General features: G+C 36.3%; 1 pseudogene; it reads left to right on the top strand.

The window, feature by feature from the left end:
• Nucleotides 1-4,905: 4,905 nt before the first annotated feature.
• Nucleotides 4,906-5,621, top strand: LOC105094986 (rho GDP-dissociation inhibitor 1-like; annotated as a pseudogene).
• The last annotated feature ends 13,783 nt before the right edge of the window (nucleotides 5,622-19,404 follow it).

Genomic DNA, 19,404 nt, shown 5'->3' with positions numbered 1-19,404 from the left:
AGATTTGACTTACATATATCATGAAATGATTATCACAATAAGTCTAGTGAACATCTATCATCTCCTATAGATACAAAATAAAAGAAAAGGAAAAAAATTTTTCCTTGTGATAAGAACACTTACAATTCACTCTTAACAAGTTTCACATATAATATGCAGCAGTGTTAATTATATTTATCATGTTGTACATCACACCCCTAGTACTTATTTATCTTATAACTGGAAGTTTGTACTTTTTGACTACCTTCATCCAATTCTCCCTACATCCCCACCCCACCTCTGGTAACCACAAATCTGATCTCTTTTTCTATGAGTTTACTATTTGTTTTTGAATTATAATTGACCTACAACACTTTGTTAGTTCCTAGTGCACAACATAGTGATTTAATATTTCTATACCCTTCAAAATGATCATCACAATAAGTCTAGTTACAATCTGTCACAATACAAAGATACTACATAATGATTAACTACATTACTCGTACTGTACATTTCATACCCATAATTAGAAATTTGTGCCTCTTAATTTCCGTCACCTATTTCTCTCAATCCCCAACACTCCTCTTGTCTGGCAACCACTTATTTGTTCTCTGTATCTGTGACTCTGTTTCTGTTTTGTTATGTTTGTTCCTTTGTTTTGTTTTTTAGATTCTGTATATAAATGAAGTCGTCCTGTAATTTTCTTTTTGTGATATCTTTATCTGGTTTTGGTATCAGAATGAGGCTGGCCTCACAGAATGCATTTAGAAGCATTACTTCCTCTGCAATTTTTGGAACAGTTTGAGAATAAATGTTAACACATCTTCAAATGTTTGGTTGAATTCACCTGTGAAGTTGGTTTTGGAATTTTGTTTGTTGGGAGGTTTTTTTTTTAATTGCTGATTCAACTTCACTACTAGAGATCAGTCTCTTCATGTTTCCTATTTCTTCCTAATTCAGTCTTGGGAGAGTGTACATTTCTAGGAATTTGTCCCCAACTCATTCTATGAGATCAGCATTGAGAAGATACTAAAGCTAAAGTTCCAACAAGAAAACTTGGGAATATGGATACAAAGACCCTCAACAACATTCTAGTACAGAATTCAGCAGCATGTTAAAAGAATTATACACCATGACCAAGTAGGATTTATTATTGGAATGCAAAGATGACTCAACATATGGAAAATCAATCATCGTAAAATCACATTAATAAAATAAAGAAATAAAGCTGTGTAATCCCAATTTTTGAAGCAAAACATATTAAAAAATTCAACACCCTTTCATGATTAAAAAAATGCAAAACAAAAAACAGTAAACCATAAACCAGTAAAGAAAGAAAACTTCTAAACATAATAAAAGCCATATTTGAAAAACCGACAGCTAACATCATACTCAATGGTGAAAAACTTAATGTTTCCCCTTTAAGATCAGGAAATAAAAAAACATCCACTTTTCCCACATCTATTCAACATAGTCTGGGAAGTTCTGATCAGAGCAGTTAGGCTAAATAAAGACATTTTAAAAAAATAAATAAAGAACCCAAATTAGAAAGGAAAAAATTATCTTTCTTAATAAGTAACATGAAATGATCTTTATTTATAAATGATATGATCTTATATGTAGAAACCCCTAAAAGTACCATAAACTGTTAGAGCCAACAAACAAATTCAGCAAATTTACAGAACATAAAATAAACAAACAAAAATCAGTTGTGTTTCTATACACTAACAATGAACAATTCTAGAAGGAAATTAAGAAATTAATTCCCTTTATCATATCAAATTAATAACATACTTAGGAATAAATTCAGCCAAGGGGGCAAAAGACTAGTGCAGTGAAAATTGTAAACATCACTAAAAGAAATTAAATAAGACACAAATAAAAGGGAAGACATTTTGTGTTCCTGGACTGGAAGATTTAATATTGTTAAAATGACAATTCTACCAAAAACTATCTACAGATTCAATACCATACCTATCAAAAATTCAGTGGCATTTTTTGCATAAGTTAAAAACCTATCAAAAATTCGCATGGGACCTCAAGGGACCCAAAATAACCAAAACAATCTTGAAAAAGAACAAAGTTGGAATGCTGACATGTCCTGATTTCAAAATTTGCTACAAAGGTACAATAATTCTAACAGTATGGTACTAGAATAAAGACAGACATAGATGAATGCAATACACAGCCCAGAACTGAATCCTTAAGTATAGTCAACTGAGTTTAAACAAAGGTGCCAAGACCATTCAGTGAGGGAAGTGTTCTCAACAAATGGTGTTGAGAAAATTAGATATTCATAAACAAAGAATGAAGACGGACCTTACATCATATACAAAAATTAACTCAAAATAAATAAAAAGCCTAAATTTAGGAACTAAAATGAAAAATCTTAGAAGAAAACATAGGGGGGAATCTTCATGACTTTGGATTTGGCAATAACTTATTGGACATTACAAAAGCACAGGAAACAAAAGCAAAAAAGAGATACCGTTAAGAAAGTGAAAAAAAATAGCTCACAAAGTGTGAGAAAATATTTAAAATAATCTATCTAATAATATAAAAAAGTCCTATAATGCAATAAAAATAAGCAACAAGCAAATTCAAAAATGAGCAAAGGGTGTGTATAGACATTTCTTCAAAGTGGTATACAAATGGCCAATAAGCACATGAAAAAGATGTTCAACTCACTAGACACTAGAGAAATAAAAGTCAAATCCACAATGAGATACCATTTCACACCCACCAGGCATTACCAAACTAACAGAAAATAAACAGTGTTGCTAAGAATGTGGAAATTTTGGAAATCTCATATACTGCTGGTAGAAATGTAAAATAGTGTACAGTGTATTGAAGTTTGATGATTTGTCAAAAAATTAAATGTAAAAGTACCATTTGATGCAGCAGTTTCACCCACAAGTAGATATCCAATTGAATGAAAAATGAACTCATATACTTGACCACCAATGCTCACTGCAGCATTATTCACAACACGCAAAAGGTGGAAACAACCCAAATGTTATCAACAGATGATGAATAAATAAAATGTATATACTTGCAATAGAATACCATAGCTTTGAAAAGGAATGAAATTCTGATACATGCAGCAACATGAATGAACCTCAAAATCCTCATGCTAAGTGAAGTAAGACAGACACAAAAAGATGAATATTGTTGTAATTCCACTTATATGAGGTATGTACTAGAGGCAAATTCATAGAGATAGAAAATAGAATAAAGGTTGCCAAGGGCTGAAGGAAGGAAAAATGGGGAGTTACTATTTAATGGGTGCAGAGTTTCCATTTTTTGGATGCTGAAGAAGTTCTGGAAAGGAACAGTGGTGATAGTTGCACAACATTGTGAATATACCTATGACACTGAATTGTATGCTTAAAAATGGCTAAAATGGCTAAAATGTTATGTATATTTTGTCACAAATAACTAACCTTTAAAAATAAAGAGAAGGGGGTGGCTAGCTGTATCAAAGTTTTCATTACTCAAGAGCAATGAGAGCTCAGAATTGGCTGATTCAGCAACACAGAGGTAATAATGACTTTGATATAGTAAATTGGAGGATTATAAGAGGAACTGGGGAGATAGAGGTAGAGGACAGTGAGACAATAACTCTTTTAAGAAATTCTATTGCAAAGAGGGACAAAGAAATAGGGAAGTAAGTGGTAGTGAAACAGGGATCAAGAAAACGATTTAAAAGTAATTTCAGAGAAATAAGGATATATTTGCATGCTGATAGGAATAATCCAATCTAGCACAAAACGTTGATGACGAAGGGGAGAGAAAATTGCTGGAGCAATGTTTTTGAGTAGGTGAGGTAGGATAACACCTAGCACTTAATGTGAAGGATTGCCCCCTAATTGAGTATGAAAAAGAAAGAGTAATGCAAGAGGACCATGACTATATGTAACAGAGTGTTCATGAAGACCAAGGAATTTGAGGAAGAATGAGAGGAAGGGAGAAAAAACACAAGTTGAAGTAAAGACAGTTAAGAAGTTGTGGCATTAATAAACTGGCAGTCTCAATGGTTACAAAGGATTGTTGGACTTGGAATAATACAGGGGGGAGGGAGCTATAATGACAGGAGGTGATGGTCATGGGATGGAACTGAGATTCTGGATGCATTCTAGATATTGTTCATGTGAAGGTCTGGGGCTCGGTCATGAGAGTGAGAGCCTGAGGCTGGATGGAGTATAAGATTGTTGCAGGAGAGGAGTTCATGGAATTGAGAGACCAAAGGATTGGAAGGATAATCTCTTTGCGGATTGAAATTTTAAAATAATAATGGAAAGAATGACATGATAAAGGACCTAAAACTGTAGAGAAATAAGTAAGTTCACAGATAACATCCACACTGAGAAGTAGTAGGTGATAAAATCTTAAAATGTGGGATATGATTCAAAGTTGGAGAGATAGAAGGATGACCTGGATGCTAAATTACAGAGCAAGGACACTTAATTCACTTTCAGGTCTACTAGTCTCAGGGCTCTTTAAATACTTATTTTTGTTTATTTTGGGGTGTTGACCATGGCTTATATTTCTTTCTAGTGCTACATAGTAAATTATATTTAAAAAAAATAAAACTATGATCAGGGGAGTAGCAAAATATCATGGCAAACAGTAGTAGAAATATAGATTCGTTTTCACAAATACTCTCTTTCCTAACACGATAGATTGATAGGTTTAATTGTATTTAAGATTTTCTATTAAATGTATTTGGGGAATTTTCACTATCTCCTTTGGAGATAATTGTAGTTTCGCCGAAGTTCTTGTTTGAAAATATACATGCACAGTATATGTATTTAATACCTAAATTTTTCTTTTATTTACTCTATTTTTTTTAAAATCTCCATTTAAAAAAAAATCTAATGCTGGGGGCGGCTACGTTCGTCATGCCGTGCGGGAGGGAGCACGAGAGCGGCGCGGTCGAGACTCGGGCGTCCCAGACGCAGCTAGAGGTGAGCATGGCCGAACGGGAGCCCACGGCCGAGCAGCTGGCCCAGACTGCGGCCGAGAACGACGAGGATGAGCATTCGGTCAACTACAAGCCCCCGGCCCAGAAGAGCATCCAGGAGGTCCAGGAGCTGGACCAGGACAGTGAGCGTCTGCGCAAGTACAGGGAGGCCCTGCTGGGCCGCGTGGCCGTGTCCGCCGACCGCAGCGTCCCCGACGTCGTGGTGACCCGCCGGACTCTGGTGTGTAGCACTGCCCCGGGCCCCCTGGAGCTGGACCTGGCAGGTGATCTGGAGAGCTTCAAGAAGCAATCCTTTGTGCTGAAGGAGGGTGTGGAGTACCGGATAAAAATTGCTTTCCGGGTGAACCGGGAGGTCATGTCTGGCATGAAGTACATCCAGCACACGTACGGGAAAGGCGGCGGAATTGACGAGACTGCCTACGTGGTGGGGAGCTACGGCCCCGGGCGGAGGAGTACGAGTTCCTGATGCCCATGCAGGAGGCGCCCGAAGGCACGCTGGCTCACGGCCCCTACAACATCAAGTCCCGCTTCACAGACGACGACAGGACATACCACCTGTCCTGGGAGTGGAACCTCACCATCAAGAAGGAGTGGAAAGACTGACCCCCGGCCAGGAGGCGGGCGGACGGACGGACAGACGGACGTGTCCCACCCCGCCCCCACCGCCACCATTCCCTGGGGCAGCCTCCTGCCGGCCCGTCCCTCCTCCTTCCTCCCAGCCCGCAGGCCCCAGCCTCCTCGGTGGTCTCGCGTCGTTGCTGCTTCCGCCTGTGCTGGGTGGTGGGGGGCTCCAACCCAGGCCTCCACCTCCCTTTCTGTGTTCCTTAAGGTTCCCCCACTGTCCTGACCTGCCCCAAGGCCCTGGCTTTTTCGAGGTCTCAGGGTGTTCAGGTCCCTTGGGCCTTTGTGGTTGCCCCAACTCCCGATCTCTCTCCCCCCCTTGGGGATGGGGTGTACCACGGAGGGCCTTGTGCAAGGGTCGTCCTAGGCCTTTCACTTTTCCTGGTCAGTCCACCCATCGCTGTCAGTAACCGTCTAACCATGATGCCTTAACATGTGGAACGTGTGCCGTGGGGGCATCACTAACCTCTAACCCTGTGTCTGCATGAGCATGTGGTCTCCCCCAGTCCCCACCCCGTCTGCAGGCCCTGTGGCCCAGGAAGGTGTGGGATGTGCCCCTGCTGCTCCCCACCTGCCAGGGCCTGGCCAACTCCCTTTCCCCGTCCAGGACTAAGGGGACGGCTCCAAGAGCTCGGAAAAGCCAAACTGCCAAAACTCAAGTGGCCTCCAGTCCCACCTGGGAGGCTGGGTGACCTCACGCCTCTGCCTTCTCTGTCCCAGGGGGCAGTGCCTAGAGCCCCCAGACCCACCAGAGAGCCCTCAGCGGATACAGCCAGCGGCTGAGCCTTACTCGTCCTACCTGGGCCTCCCGGCCTGGAGTCGCGTGCCTGGCCTGGCAGTATTTATTGCCTCCGTATGTGCCGTCCTCTGGGCCCGCCGGCCTGCCGCCTCTGCCCCAGGCTCGGTGCCACCGTCCCCAGCAGGCCCTCCTCGGACCCAGACAGGACAACTGTGGGACCAAGCTTGCACAGCTGGAGCCATCCCTGCCCCTCCCCTCCTGTCCCTTCCCCGGTCAGGCCTGGGCCTGGAACACACAGGAGCCTGTCCCTGCTTCTCCTTTTCTGACCGGGAAATAAAGTCCCCGTAAGGAGAGAAAAAAAAAAAAAAAAAAAAAAAAAATCTAATGCTGGCTTTAAAGCTTTTTTTCTTAATATAATTCCTAGGTTTAATTTTGAAAAGTACCATGCAAAATATGCACAGTAAGTTGTTTAATTTAGCCATGCCCACCAGACCCATTAGATCCTGTTTTCTGTTCAACTTCAACCTTATTTTAAAAAGAGTTTACTGGGAAGCCTAAATTGTTTTGCAAACTTGAGTTTAAAAAGTTAATCACATAATGTAAAAGATATTAATGAATTTGTGAAAGATTATGAGATTTTTCACACATAATTCTCTTTCCCAAACGAATCTTAGCAAAACGCATGAATTTAACACCCGTCAAATATTGCCAAGTGACATTTAGGGTTTGTTTCTCCAAGTACCTTCCAATTTCCACATGCCAAAGATATTTCTATGTATTAATACCAATTATGTGATAACATCCATTCATATGGTTCAACAAACAGTTCTGTGCTGTGAGTAACCACATTTTATAACCAAATTGGCTACAGAAACAGCTACTCACATGACAACAGTAACAAAATCAAAATGTGCAATTACTTTGTGAGTCAGGGAACTTTAAAAATTTTTATGGGAATCCTTGCTTTCCAGCAAATCATGTTTCTATGGTTTTTATTTCCAAGGGTCTACATTTTGGAAGGTCATAAATAGCAGTAACAAGAAGTGAAGCAGCATCGATTCACTCTGAGACAGAGGGAAATTAATATCCAAACTATGGGCCTGTCTTCACTAATGAGGAGCTGTTAGGAAGAACGGTATAGATTTTTTTAAAATATGTATGCAATAAACGCCTTATTTATACAATATTTCATAAAGTTCAGAGAGGCAGTGGAAATCAGAAAGGGATGAATTTTTTTGTACACAATTTCAGTCTCTAGATTATGAGACCCCAAAATAAAACCAATGAATGAGCATCATAAGAAATGAAGTGAGAGTGGGGAACAATCTTTTCCTCAGTAACAATAGTAAAATTCTGCAGAAGCACTAGATTGACAAATTGAGTATTTTCTGGAAATATAACTGTCACATTCAAATCAATTTTTTAAAAATTCCTGAAAGTGATGCTCAGTTGTCTGTTTTATTGGGCATTTGTTCTTGAGGTGAAGACAGACATTAAGGTGCATAATCTCTTGGCTGTTTGTTTGTAAACTGATTCTTAGTTTCCAGCCTGGCAGGGTATTATAGTGCCACTCTGCTGGATATCAAGGACACTTTGGTTAGTCTATCGCCTCTATGCTCAATATTCTCACTTCTATCTTCCAAATTTCTTACATTTTTTTCTTCCAGTCCCTAGTGTACTCACAGCTCTGGTCTTTGAAATCGGATAATGATTTCCCTTTCCCACCCAATTAAATATTTTTTCTTCCTTCCCCCTAATATATTTCCTTTTATGATACATAACTGTCACATTATTACATGTCATTTTAAAGGTTTTATTGTCTTCTTGTATATTTTTCACACTTGTATGTACCAATAATGGTCGTTTTAATTTTTAATTTTCTAGAGAATATCTTGCCTAATTAATGTGACAAGGGTTCTTTGAACAGCTGGATTCTGAATTCACATTGTTTTGTTGATCTTGATAAAAGAATACTGTGAACCTTGGGGTGATGTGAATTTTAGAATGACTTTTGATCAAAAATAGCTGAAGACAGGCAGTTAGTTTAAAACTTTTTTTTGTCCCAAGGAAAATTTAATTGCATGGATGGGACACTTTAATTATTTATCAGTTAGGTTGCTACTGCAAGTAACTGAAACTTCAATAAATCATCATTGAAAGAAAGAGGGATATAGTTAATTTCTCCGTATAACAGAAAAGTCCAGAAGTAGGTAACCGAGGCTGATGCAAGCTCGTAACAGTGTCATTGATCCAAGCTCCTTCCATCTTTCCTCTCCTCAATGTGAGGACCTTCATACTCATGATCATTAGCTATGGGCCTCTCTGTCATACTCTAGGCAAAAAATGGTGGAAGACCAAAGGGATAAAGAGCTTTCTCCTTAAGGTGGACAAGGACTTTAAGCCACATCTTGTGATCCAAAAATGTATCATTCATCATCCTTAGCTGAATTTGGGCTGGAAAAGCTAGTATTTTAGCTTTCCAGACTCCTCCATCAATAAAGACAATAAAGAAGTGGCTTGCTCATGGTTTCTGACTCACCAGTTAATAGTTCCCTTCTGTTTATGGCAGGTCCACGAATTCTGCTTCCACCTATAGGGCTATTGCAGGGAAACTGCCTCCCAGATAGAAAATATATATCATTGCTCACTCTCTACTGCTCACTGCATTCTTCAAGAGTGGCCACATGTCTAGTGTTCACCCATGCAATGCAAGTGGAAGTGTTGAGTGTCACTTCTAGCCCAGTATTTTGGGGAATGATGGGTTTATTTTCGACACCTGTTGCTATACACTGAATATTTGTACTCCCCACTCCCCAAATTGACATGCTGAAAACTAACCGTTAATGTGACGGTATTTGGAAGAGATGATTTTGGGAGGTGATTAGGTCATGAGGGTGGAGCCCACATGCATGAAATTAATACCATCATAAAAGACATCCCAGAGAGCTCGCTTGCTCTATTTGCCATCTGAGGACACACAAACAAGATGTCTCTATAAACCAGAAAGTGGATCCTTACCAGACACTGAATCTTCTAACACAATGATCTTGTGTTTCCTATCCTCTAGAAGTATGAGGAATAAATTTTGGTTGTTTATAAGCCACCCAGTCTACAGTTTTTTTTTATAGGAGCCTGAATGGACTAAGACACCTATCTTTCAATTCTCTACATCCCATGACTCAAGGCAGTGGTGGAGCCACAAGATGAAAGAACTGTTGGTTCCAAAATCTGTTTGTGTAAGAAAGTTGTTATTGACTGGTGACACTTACATATGAATATTTTGTGAGTAAGAAATAGTCACATAATATATTAAGACACTGAAAGTTGAAGATTCTACAAGTTTTAACTTAATAAACTGCAATACTCACAACATGCACCAGATTACATTATTTTATTTAATACGCAATACTGAAAGAAGATTTTACAATCCTATTGTCAATAGGAAATTATCTTCCCAGCTCTATTTTCTAACAGAAAATTGCAGGATATATTGGCAAAGTCTTCTATTCTCCCTTGGTGTCCTGTTCTTGTTTCATGATTATGAAGCCAGGATAAGAAATCACCTTCTTTTGTTTTCTTTCTACTAAAACTTGGGAAACTTAGACAACAGTTTGGGATTGCACATTTACAAATGATTATCTGAATATTTATATAATATTCATCAAAGAGTTTTAAATTGTATTGTACACCCTTTCCCTTTTCCACTGTTAATATAGACCTTCTGAAATGACCATACATATCTATCACTTTTGCTGTAACCATTCTATTTCATTCATCTGTGTTTAAACACAGAGAAAAATATACTACTTTTGCCTTTTACTTCTTACTAAAAATAACAAAATTTGTTGTGATGATCAATTCTGTGGAGATGAATAGATGGAAAACATAACGTACTCCATCAAAGATCTATCTAATAATCTCTTTACTCAATTCAATTGGTTAAAATATGAAAGTTTGGCAATATAGTCTTCAGCCAAGACTATGAGGAATGCTTTCATATATTGGTAATAAGCATATAAATGCAAATTCGTACAACTCCCTATGGTGGGGAATTTGGAAATATCTGAATGTGCTGACATGTATATTCCTTTGACACAGTATCCCTACCTCTTTGACTCTATGCCAAAGGTATGCTAGCAAAAGCATAAAATGACTAATGCATAGTTTATTCACTGTGCATTATTTTTAGTAGTAAAAAATAGAAATAGGTTAAAGCTCCACTCATAAACTTTGGTAAATCACAATGGATTTACACAGGCCTTCCCATGGACACTTCTTTTAGCCTTTTCTAAAGAAAATGGGGGGCCACTAACCTAAATAATCGTCAAAAGGAAAGGGAAATAACCAAACTTAGGTGGTGGGTGAGAAGAGATTGATGGATGCTTACACTAAGCAAACACTTTATGTTCAGTTATAACAAAAGTTATTTTATGTTTCCAAACTATATTCAAGAAAATGTATAAATTTAAAGTTTCAACCAATGACAAAACAAGAAGACAACCTACTGAATGGAAGATGATCTTTGCAAATGATAACCTATATGGGGTTAATATCCAACATACATAAACTACTCATACAACTCAATACCAAAAAAAAACCCCACTCAATTAAAAAATGGACAGAAGAACTAAATAGACATTTTTTCAAAGAAGAAATGTAGATGGCCAACAGGCAAATGAAAAATGCTCAATATCACTAATCATCAGGGAAATGCAAATCAAAACTACAATGATCAGAATGCCTATCATCAAAAAGAGCACAAGTAACAAATGTTGGTGAGGATGTGGAAAAAAAAGGAACCCTCATACACAGTTGGTGGGAATGAAGACTGGTGCAGCCACTGTGGAAAACATTATGGAGTTTCCTCAATAAAGTAAAAATAGAAGTAACATAAGATCAGCAATTCCACTGCTGGGTATATACCGGAAAAACAAAAACAGAAACACTAATTTGAAAAGATACATGCATTCCAATCTTCATAGCAGCATTATTTACAGTTGCCAAGGTATGGAAGAAACTTGTGTACATCAATAGATGAATGGATAAAGAAGATGTTGTACATATGTACAGTGGAATACTACTCAGCCATACAAAAAGAATGAAATTTTGCCATTTGCAACAACATAGATAGACTTGGAGGACATTATGCTAAGTGAAATAAGTCAGACAAAGAAAGACAAATACTGTATTATGGAATCTAAAAAAAACAACAAAATTATATGTGGAACCTAAAAAAATACAACCAACTAGTTAATAAAACAAAAAAGAAGTATATTCATAGATACAGAGAACACACTTGTGGTTACCAGTGGGGAGAGAGAAGAGGGGAGGGGCAATATAGAGGTAGGAGAAAAAAAAAAGTTATTATGGGGTTATATGAAATTATGTCTGTGAAACTTTTGAAAATTGTAAAGTACAAAAGAATTCAAAGACTCTTTCATTCAATAAAAATATTTTTTTTTAATTTTCATTAGTAAACATGAATCAACTAAAGGGGAAATTCAAGATCTAAGGAAGATGACACCAGCCACCATTATATGATGAGTGAAAGTAAACATAACAGCACAACTAGAGAAAACAGCCATTTTTATAAATAAATGTAGGAGCTACATCTAATAAAAATACTAGAAATGCATCTACTGCAAATCTAAAATAGAACAAATACAAACAGAGAGAACAAATATGGAGGGAATTAAAATCACAAGGGAATAATATTCATGACAGTGGTTTTGATTTTTGAAAATTTTATTTGGTTTTCAGGAAAAAAAAATAAGATAACCAAAATTTTAATTGAGAAATTAAAATTTGAGTACATTTAAAAATTTGTCAGAGAATTTTCTCTAAAACAGTCTTCTCAGTTAGTGTAATGAATGAATTCTTGCAAATTAAACTTCTAGTTTTAAGGAACAGAATGCAAGGAATGAGATGGAGCAGTTTATAACTTAACCTGACATAGAAAAGAAACTATACTAACTTATGAGTGTGGCTGTTAAAATCCTAAATAACACAAAGAAACTGAAATTCAACTCTAATGTATATTAAAGAATAATCCAACATGATCAAGTAGGGTTTATCTCAGAATTGCAAGTGTAACTTTTTTCTTTCTCTATTTTCTCCCATGTTCCCCAAACTATCCATTACAGAATATATTGAAGAGAGAAGCACTCACATTAAAAAAAAATCAGTCTATAGGCAGGTTTCTGTAGGCCATGAATTCTGGTAGAAAGGAGTGGAAATGTAATGAATAGGAATAGCTCTTTGGAGTGGCTTAGCCTAGAGGCAAACCCTAAACAAAGAAACAAAGTGGGCAGATAGACTGATAGGCAAGAGAAAGGTCTAGTCATCATGTCTTTAAGACTTGTTCAAACTGCAGATATCTCTAGTTATGGATAAATAATCACAGGGTTTGTAGAAATAAAATCAGCAAGGGACTCATAAAAGAGTTATTTGGTATGTAACACAAAATTTCTCAAAGATATCTAATCAGAGGCCTCATCTGAACTACTTGTCATAATCCTTTAGCCTATCCCTCAAGCTGGGCCCGTTCACAAATGTAGAGCCCTTAAAAGTCAGGAAGCTCAGTGTACCTCGTGAAAGGCTCTGTTATACCATACAAGAGTGTACTGTGAGCATTCCTCCTAGCCTTTACTAAAGGGATGTGGAGCCACTGACCTTCATACTAGCACCTGGAGAAAGGAAGTAACTAAATGTTGGTGATAAATGGGGGGGGGGGGATTAGAGGATTTTTATACTAATTTAGCTAATATTATTTTCTTGAGATTTATAAATGCACAATAATCAAGTCTATATAACTATGGACTATATCAGAACAGCAATAAATGGAGTTTCAGGTAATAAGTGGAGTTTGACTATTTTTAGGAGGCCTTATGTACCCAAAGATATATAGTAAATCTTATCCAAGCTCTTGCATAAAATAGATAGACTAGATGCCCTGAACAACTGAAAGAGTCCCAACACTGACCGCCTGACTCAAGGAATAGGGAAACTGTAGCACAAAGGGTAACAGGTCTGTTCTCACCAGTCACATACGTCTACTTCTAAATAGGGCTTGTTGTGCTTCAGCAGGGCAACAGTAAGAACAAACAAACAAAAAATGAGTTTATGTAAGTCATAAGAAATTCAGTTAACTTACCACAGAAATCATAAGAATTCAGTTAACTAAATTTCCACTAAGAAAGATCTCTTCTTGTCTGGGTTGATAAATGCTAGCCATTTACAGCCCTGGAGGCATTTACTGATTCTAAAGGGAAATGAGAATCCACTTGGCTCAGGTAAAGGCACCCACGGTGGAAAAGAGAAACCAGTAGAGTTTTGACAGATGTGATCAATTAGAAATGGGAAGATTCCCAAACAAATGGTGAGTTTATACCATGAGGTGTTAGCTAAGTTCTGGAATTCTGCAAGACACTAAGGAGTAGCCAAGCAATTTATAGGCGACAGAATAAAATCTCCCATGGTGCACAAGAATTGCTGGAATTAGAAAACTAGACATAAATATTTTTTTTTTCTCAAGACATGTGCCAGATTTTGAGTCATGTAGGGTAGGAACTAAAGCACTGAGCTAAAAATCCCCAAAGAACAGAACTGATTCTTGTATGAATCTTGGGGCTAAAGAGATCAAAAGCCAAGGAGAGCCAAAGCCTGAGGCACAAGGATGAACCAGAGATGGACTAAATTTTACTAAACACAGCAGAAGACAGGATGAGTAAACCTGAGGGTAAGTTAGTGAAAAAGCCCAAAACACAAAAGAAGTAAAAAATAAAATGTAGATTAAAAGACAATATCCCAAAATACAAAGAGGAAAAAATTGTAAAAAACAAAACAGAGATTAACATACGTATATACAGCTGGAGTATCAGAAGGAAAGTAGATAAAAAATGAGACAGAAGCAATATTAGAAGAGATAATTGTCAAAAAAAAAAAAAATGAAACCAATGAAAGACATCAATCCACAAATTCTAAAAGCTCAGGGAACCAAGAGGAGAATCAATAAAAAGAAAACCACAGCAAGGTCAAAACCAAATAGAAAGTCTGAAACAGCCGGAGAATAGAAGATGTGTCTTCAAAGGAGTAGGAATGAGGTATCTGACTGCTTTCACAGCAGAAAGTGTGCAAACCAAGACAATAGAACAATATTTTTAAAGTAGTGAAAAAAAAAATGCTGACCTTGAATTCTATACCCATGCTTCCAAAATGAAACAAAGATATTCCAAGACAAACAACAGTGGACAGTCTTTCCAAAAGACCCTCACTATAAGAAATACTTAAGTCTTAAAAGAAAACAGTCCCAGATGGCAGCATAAACCGTAGAATCCAGAGGATTAAGCACAGCATTTCATGCTCCTTTTTTACATAAAATACTTGCTAATTCAAAAGCAACATCTGAGAGGCTGAAAAGCTTAGAAGAAAGTTGTGCTTGGATTGGGTAAATGGCCATAATGAATAGTAGCTATTGTAAAAAAAAAAAAGAAAAGAAAAGAAAAGAAACTTCAGGCTTTCAACTGGGGCCCTGAAAAGACAACACGTGAGTGTAAAGATAAACTTGAAATAGATCTACGCACAGGAAGACTGAAAACCAACTTTTGGAAGCAAGTGAATCCCTGTTTGCTTTAAAGTGATCTGCCTGTATCCTAAATGTCTGCTAGAAACTACGTCCTCTGTAAAGAAAAATATACTATTCAAAGTCTCAATTTAGCTCTTTCAGGGTTTCATTAATAATCCCTGGGATTCAGAAAAAGACAACCAGGTGAATAAGAAGATGAAAATTGATGAGCAGAATTAAGAACAGTGAATTGAAATTGTTTCAGAGGAAATCAAAATATTAGAATAGCAATAGTAATTTAAAATAGCTGTGAATTTTGTCAGGATTGAAAACTATAAAAAGAGAATCTGATGAAAATGCTGAAACAGAATAATATAACAAATTATGAACTAAACAGGTGGATTTAACAGCAGATTAGACACAGCCAGCACAATTTTGGTGAATTTTATTATAGATAAGAAAATATTTAAACTGAAACAGAGACAAAAGGTTAAAAAAGAACATAGAAGATTATGGCATATAGTTAAAATTTTTAACATACCTGAAAAATCAAAAGTCCTAGAAATTAGGACAGCTGGAATAGGGAAGAATCAATATTTGAAGAGATAATGGTCTAGAACATCACAAAACTGACCCAAGGTGTCTGCAGGTTCAAGGACCACTACAAAGCACAGGTAGAATAAAACAGGAAAATCATACCTATGCTTATCACACTGAAATGTTGAAAACAAAACACATGGAGAGAAACTTAAAAATCGCCAAGAGAAAAACACATGATACCTTCAAAGGATAAACAATGAGACAGGCAGCTGACTTCTCAACAGAAGCAGCAGAAGATTATACTAGCTTGCTGGGGCTGCCTTAACAAAATATCACAGACTGGGTGGCTTCAACAGAAATTTATTTTCCCACAGTTTCAAAGGATGGAAATCAAAGATCAAGTTCTCTCTCCTTGGCTTACAGTTAGCTGTCTTCTCCCTGTGTCTTGTGTTCGTCCCTCTATGTTTGTGTCCAAATTTCAACAAACAAACAAACAAACAAAGCATAAATACAAAACAGAAACAGACTCATAGACATAGAATACAAACTTGTGGTTGCCAAGGGGGCAGAGGGTGGGAAGGGATAGACGGGATTTCAAAATCGTAGAATAGATAAACAAGACTATACTGTATAGCACAGGGAAATATACACAAGATCTTATGGTAGCTCACAGGGAAAAAATGTGACAATGAATATATATATGTTCATGTATAACTGAAAAATTGTGCTCTACACTAGAATTTGACACAACATTGTAAAATGATTATAAATCAATAAAAAATGTTAAAAAAAAAAGAAATACAAAGAAGCATGGAGATATAAGCAAAAGAAAGGGTAAACAAGTGGAAAATAAAGAGAATATTTACTGTAAAAAAATGATAATCTTGACTTTCAGCATTCATAGTTTATATAGAATTAAAATGCATAATAAAAATAGCACAAAAAATAAAGCATAATGAATAGAGGTAAATGTTCTAAGGTCCTTAAATCACACAAGAAGTAATAAAGTACAGACTATATTATAATTTAATAAATCAGGGATGCATGTCGTAATTTTTAGAGTCACAACTAAATCAGTTGGGAGAGAACTAATTAATAGATAGCAGTTAAGACACATACACATTTATACACATAAGTATATGCATATACCAAGTGAATTTCTACATTCAAACAATTCAAAAATGAAAATTTTAAATGTACCACTTATAATAGCATCAAACATCATTAAATTCCTAAGAATAAACATAGTAAAATGTGTTTTAGACCTCAACACAGGAAACTAAAACTATTATTGAGAGAAATTAAAGACCTAAATAAATGGAATCATATACTGTGCTCAGAGATCAGATCATCAAGATATCCTTTCTCTCCAAATTGATCTATGAATTTACTGTAATTCTAACCAAGATCCCAGTAGTCTTTATGTTGTAAAAAAATTGATAAGAAGATCCTAAAATGTGTATAGAAATGCAAAGGGCTAAGAACAATTGAGAAATCTTTGAATGTACAGAATAAAACTGAAGAACTTACTCCATTGGATAGTAAGAATTATTATAAAGCTACAGCAATAAATATAACTTAGAATTGGTATAAAGAGAGACAAATAATGAGAACAGAGAGTCCAGAAAGAGACGTAACATATACACCTCCACCTGTACAGTCACCTGATTTATAACAAGGTCACACAATAATGCAGTGGGGAAAGGGTGATCATTTCAATGAATCATGCTGGAGCATTAGGTTGTTTGTATGGAACAAAGTAAACTTTGATCTTTACCTTGTGCCATTACAAAAATCGAGTTCAAATAGCTTGTAAACTGAAATGCAAAAGATAAAAATAATAAAGATAAAGATAATAAAGGAAGTAACACAAGACGCCATCTTCCTGATCTTGGAGCACGAAAAGTTTCTTATATATACATAGCCTGTCCATTAAAGGAAAGATTTATACTGATATAATTAAATATAAGTGCTTCTCTTCAATCAAAAGACACTATTAAGGGAGTAAAAGAGCAAGCTATAGGGTATTAAAAGATATTTATAAGACATATACCTGACAAATGACTCATATTCAGAACTTATTTTTTAAAAAACTCCTTTAATTAAAATGTATCAATTTAATAGGAAATTAGCTAAAAACGTAAGCAGTTACCTCCCAAAACTGACTACCCAAGTGGCCATTAAACATATAAAAAGTGCTCAACCTTGTGAGTTAACAGACAAATGCAAAAAACCTGGACCCTAACCTATGATATTAGTAGTCAGTAGTGGATTACCTCTGTAGAGTGGGAGACAGTGATTATGAGGGGCATGTGGAGGGCATTTGGGATGCTGGTAAGCTTTGTTCTGCTATTTATATGGTGGCTATCTGACTGTGTTCACTTTGTGATAATTCACTGAGCTAAACATGTGTGATTTGTGCACTTTTGTATTATATTCCCAGGATATTTCCCATTTCAAACTGTGAAAATGAATGAACTAGAGCTACATTCAGCATTATGAATAAATCTTAGTAATGTAACTCAAAATGACAAAGCCAAGTCTCAGAAGACTACCTAGAATGTGATCATCTCTTTAAATATTCAAAAATGAGAAACACTATACTATTATTTATCCCTGCATATATGTGAGTAGAAGCAATCAAATAACTAAGAAAGGAAATGAAAAGTATAAAAATCACAGAAATGGCTGTCTTTGAGGAATAAGTAGACAATGGGGTAGGGGATTAGAATATAGTTTATATATAAGTTATGAATAATATTATATGTTCTGAAGTATGAAGTGGGTATATGAATGTTAAATATTTAAATGGATAGACAAAAATAGATATTAAATGAATGCAATGACTAGAGATGATGGTGTCATGAAGTAAGGATTGTGATTAAATTTTATGCATTTGTGAGCCAAACAGTAAAAAATCTAAAAACTAAATATAGTTCAACTAATTCTGAAATTAGTAACTAGGATAGCGAAACTAAGCGAGATTATCACAAAAAGTATCTTGCTGAACCCCATCCAATAATAGTTAAAGAAGATAAATGAACGTGACCAAAGCATATCCTAGGAATTCACTAGCAATTTAATAGATTAAAAGAGAAAAATTATATAATCATTGATTTCAAAGCAGAGAAAGCATCTAGTAAAATTCAATACTTATTATCTTTAAGGTGCTTACAAACTAGAAATAGAGAAGAAAAATTAATAAAAGACATGAGGACTGGAAAGGAGGAAAGAAAGCTGTCTTTACTTTCAAGCAATATGACTAACTCAAAGATAATCCATGCAAATTATTAGAACTTCTAAGAACATGATTAAAACAATTCAGATGATTCAACAGCTAAATATAAGATCAGTATTCAGAAACCTTGTATCTATGAATAAGCAACAAAACTGCAAAGTACAAACTTAAAAAATTTTTTGACATTTTCAATTGCAATAAAAAATAAATTAGAAACTTATCTATCAAGAGATATGCAGGACCTTTTTGAAGAAACTGTAAAACTTTATTAATAGTCTTTAATAATTATATATTACTGTTTAACAAATTACCACAAATTTAGCAGCTTAAAACACCACTCACTTATTATCTCACAGGTCTGTAGATAAAAAAATACAGGCAAGTTCATCTGAGTTTTCTACAAGGCCAAAGTTAATGGTATCAGTCAGGCTTGGCTTTTATCTGGAGCTCCTAGGAAAGAATCCACTTTCCAAGCTCATTTCAAGTTTATGGTAGAATTGAGTTCCTGTATCTGCAGGACTCAGCTCCTCATTTTCCTACTGGCTGTTGTCTGTGGGGACTGCTCTAGCACCTAGAGGCTGCTGTCAGGTCCTTCCCTGTGACTCCCTCCATCTCAGCAATGAATCTCCCTCATTGAATCTTTCTCATGCCTTCAGTCTTTCTACACTCCTCTGCTGCTACCAGCCAAAGAAAACTCTGCTCTCAAAGGGCTCATGTGATTAGGTTATGCACAACAAGAT

The sequence above is a fragment of the Camelus dromedarius genome, chromosome 26 (assembly GCF_036321535.1).
Source record: "Camelus dromedarius isolate mCamDro1 chromosome 26, mCamDro1.pat, whole genome shotgun sequence".
In the NCBI taxonomy this organism is placed as follows: domain Eukaryota; kingdom Metazoa; phylum Chordata; class Mammalia; order Artiodactyla; family Camelidae; genus Camelus; species Camelus dromedarius.
The sequence above is the reverse complement of the archived record's forward strand: the minus strand, read 5'-3'. Positions and strand labels throughout refer to the sequence as shown.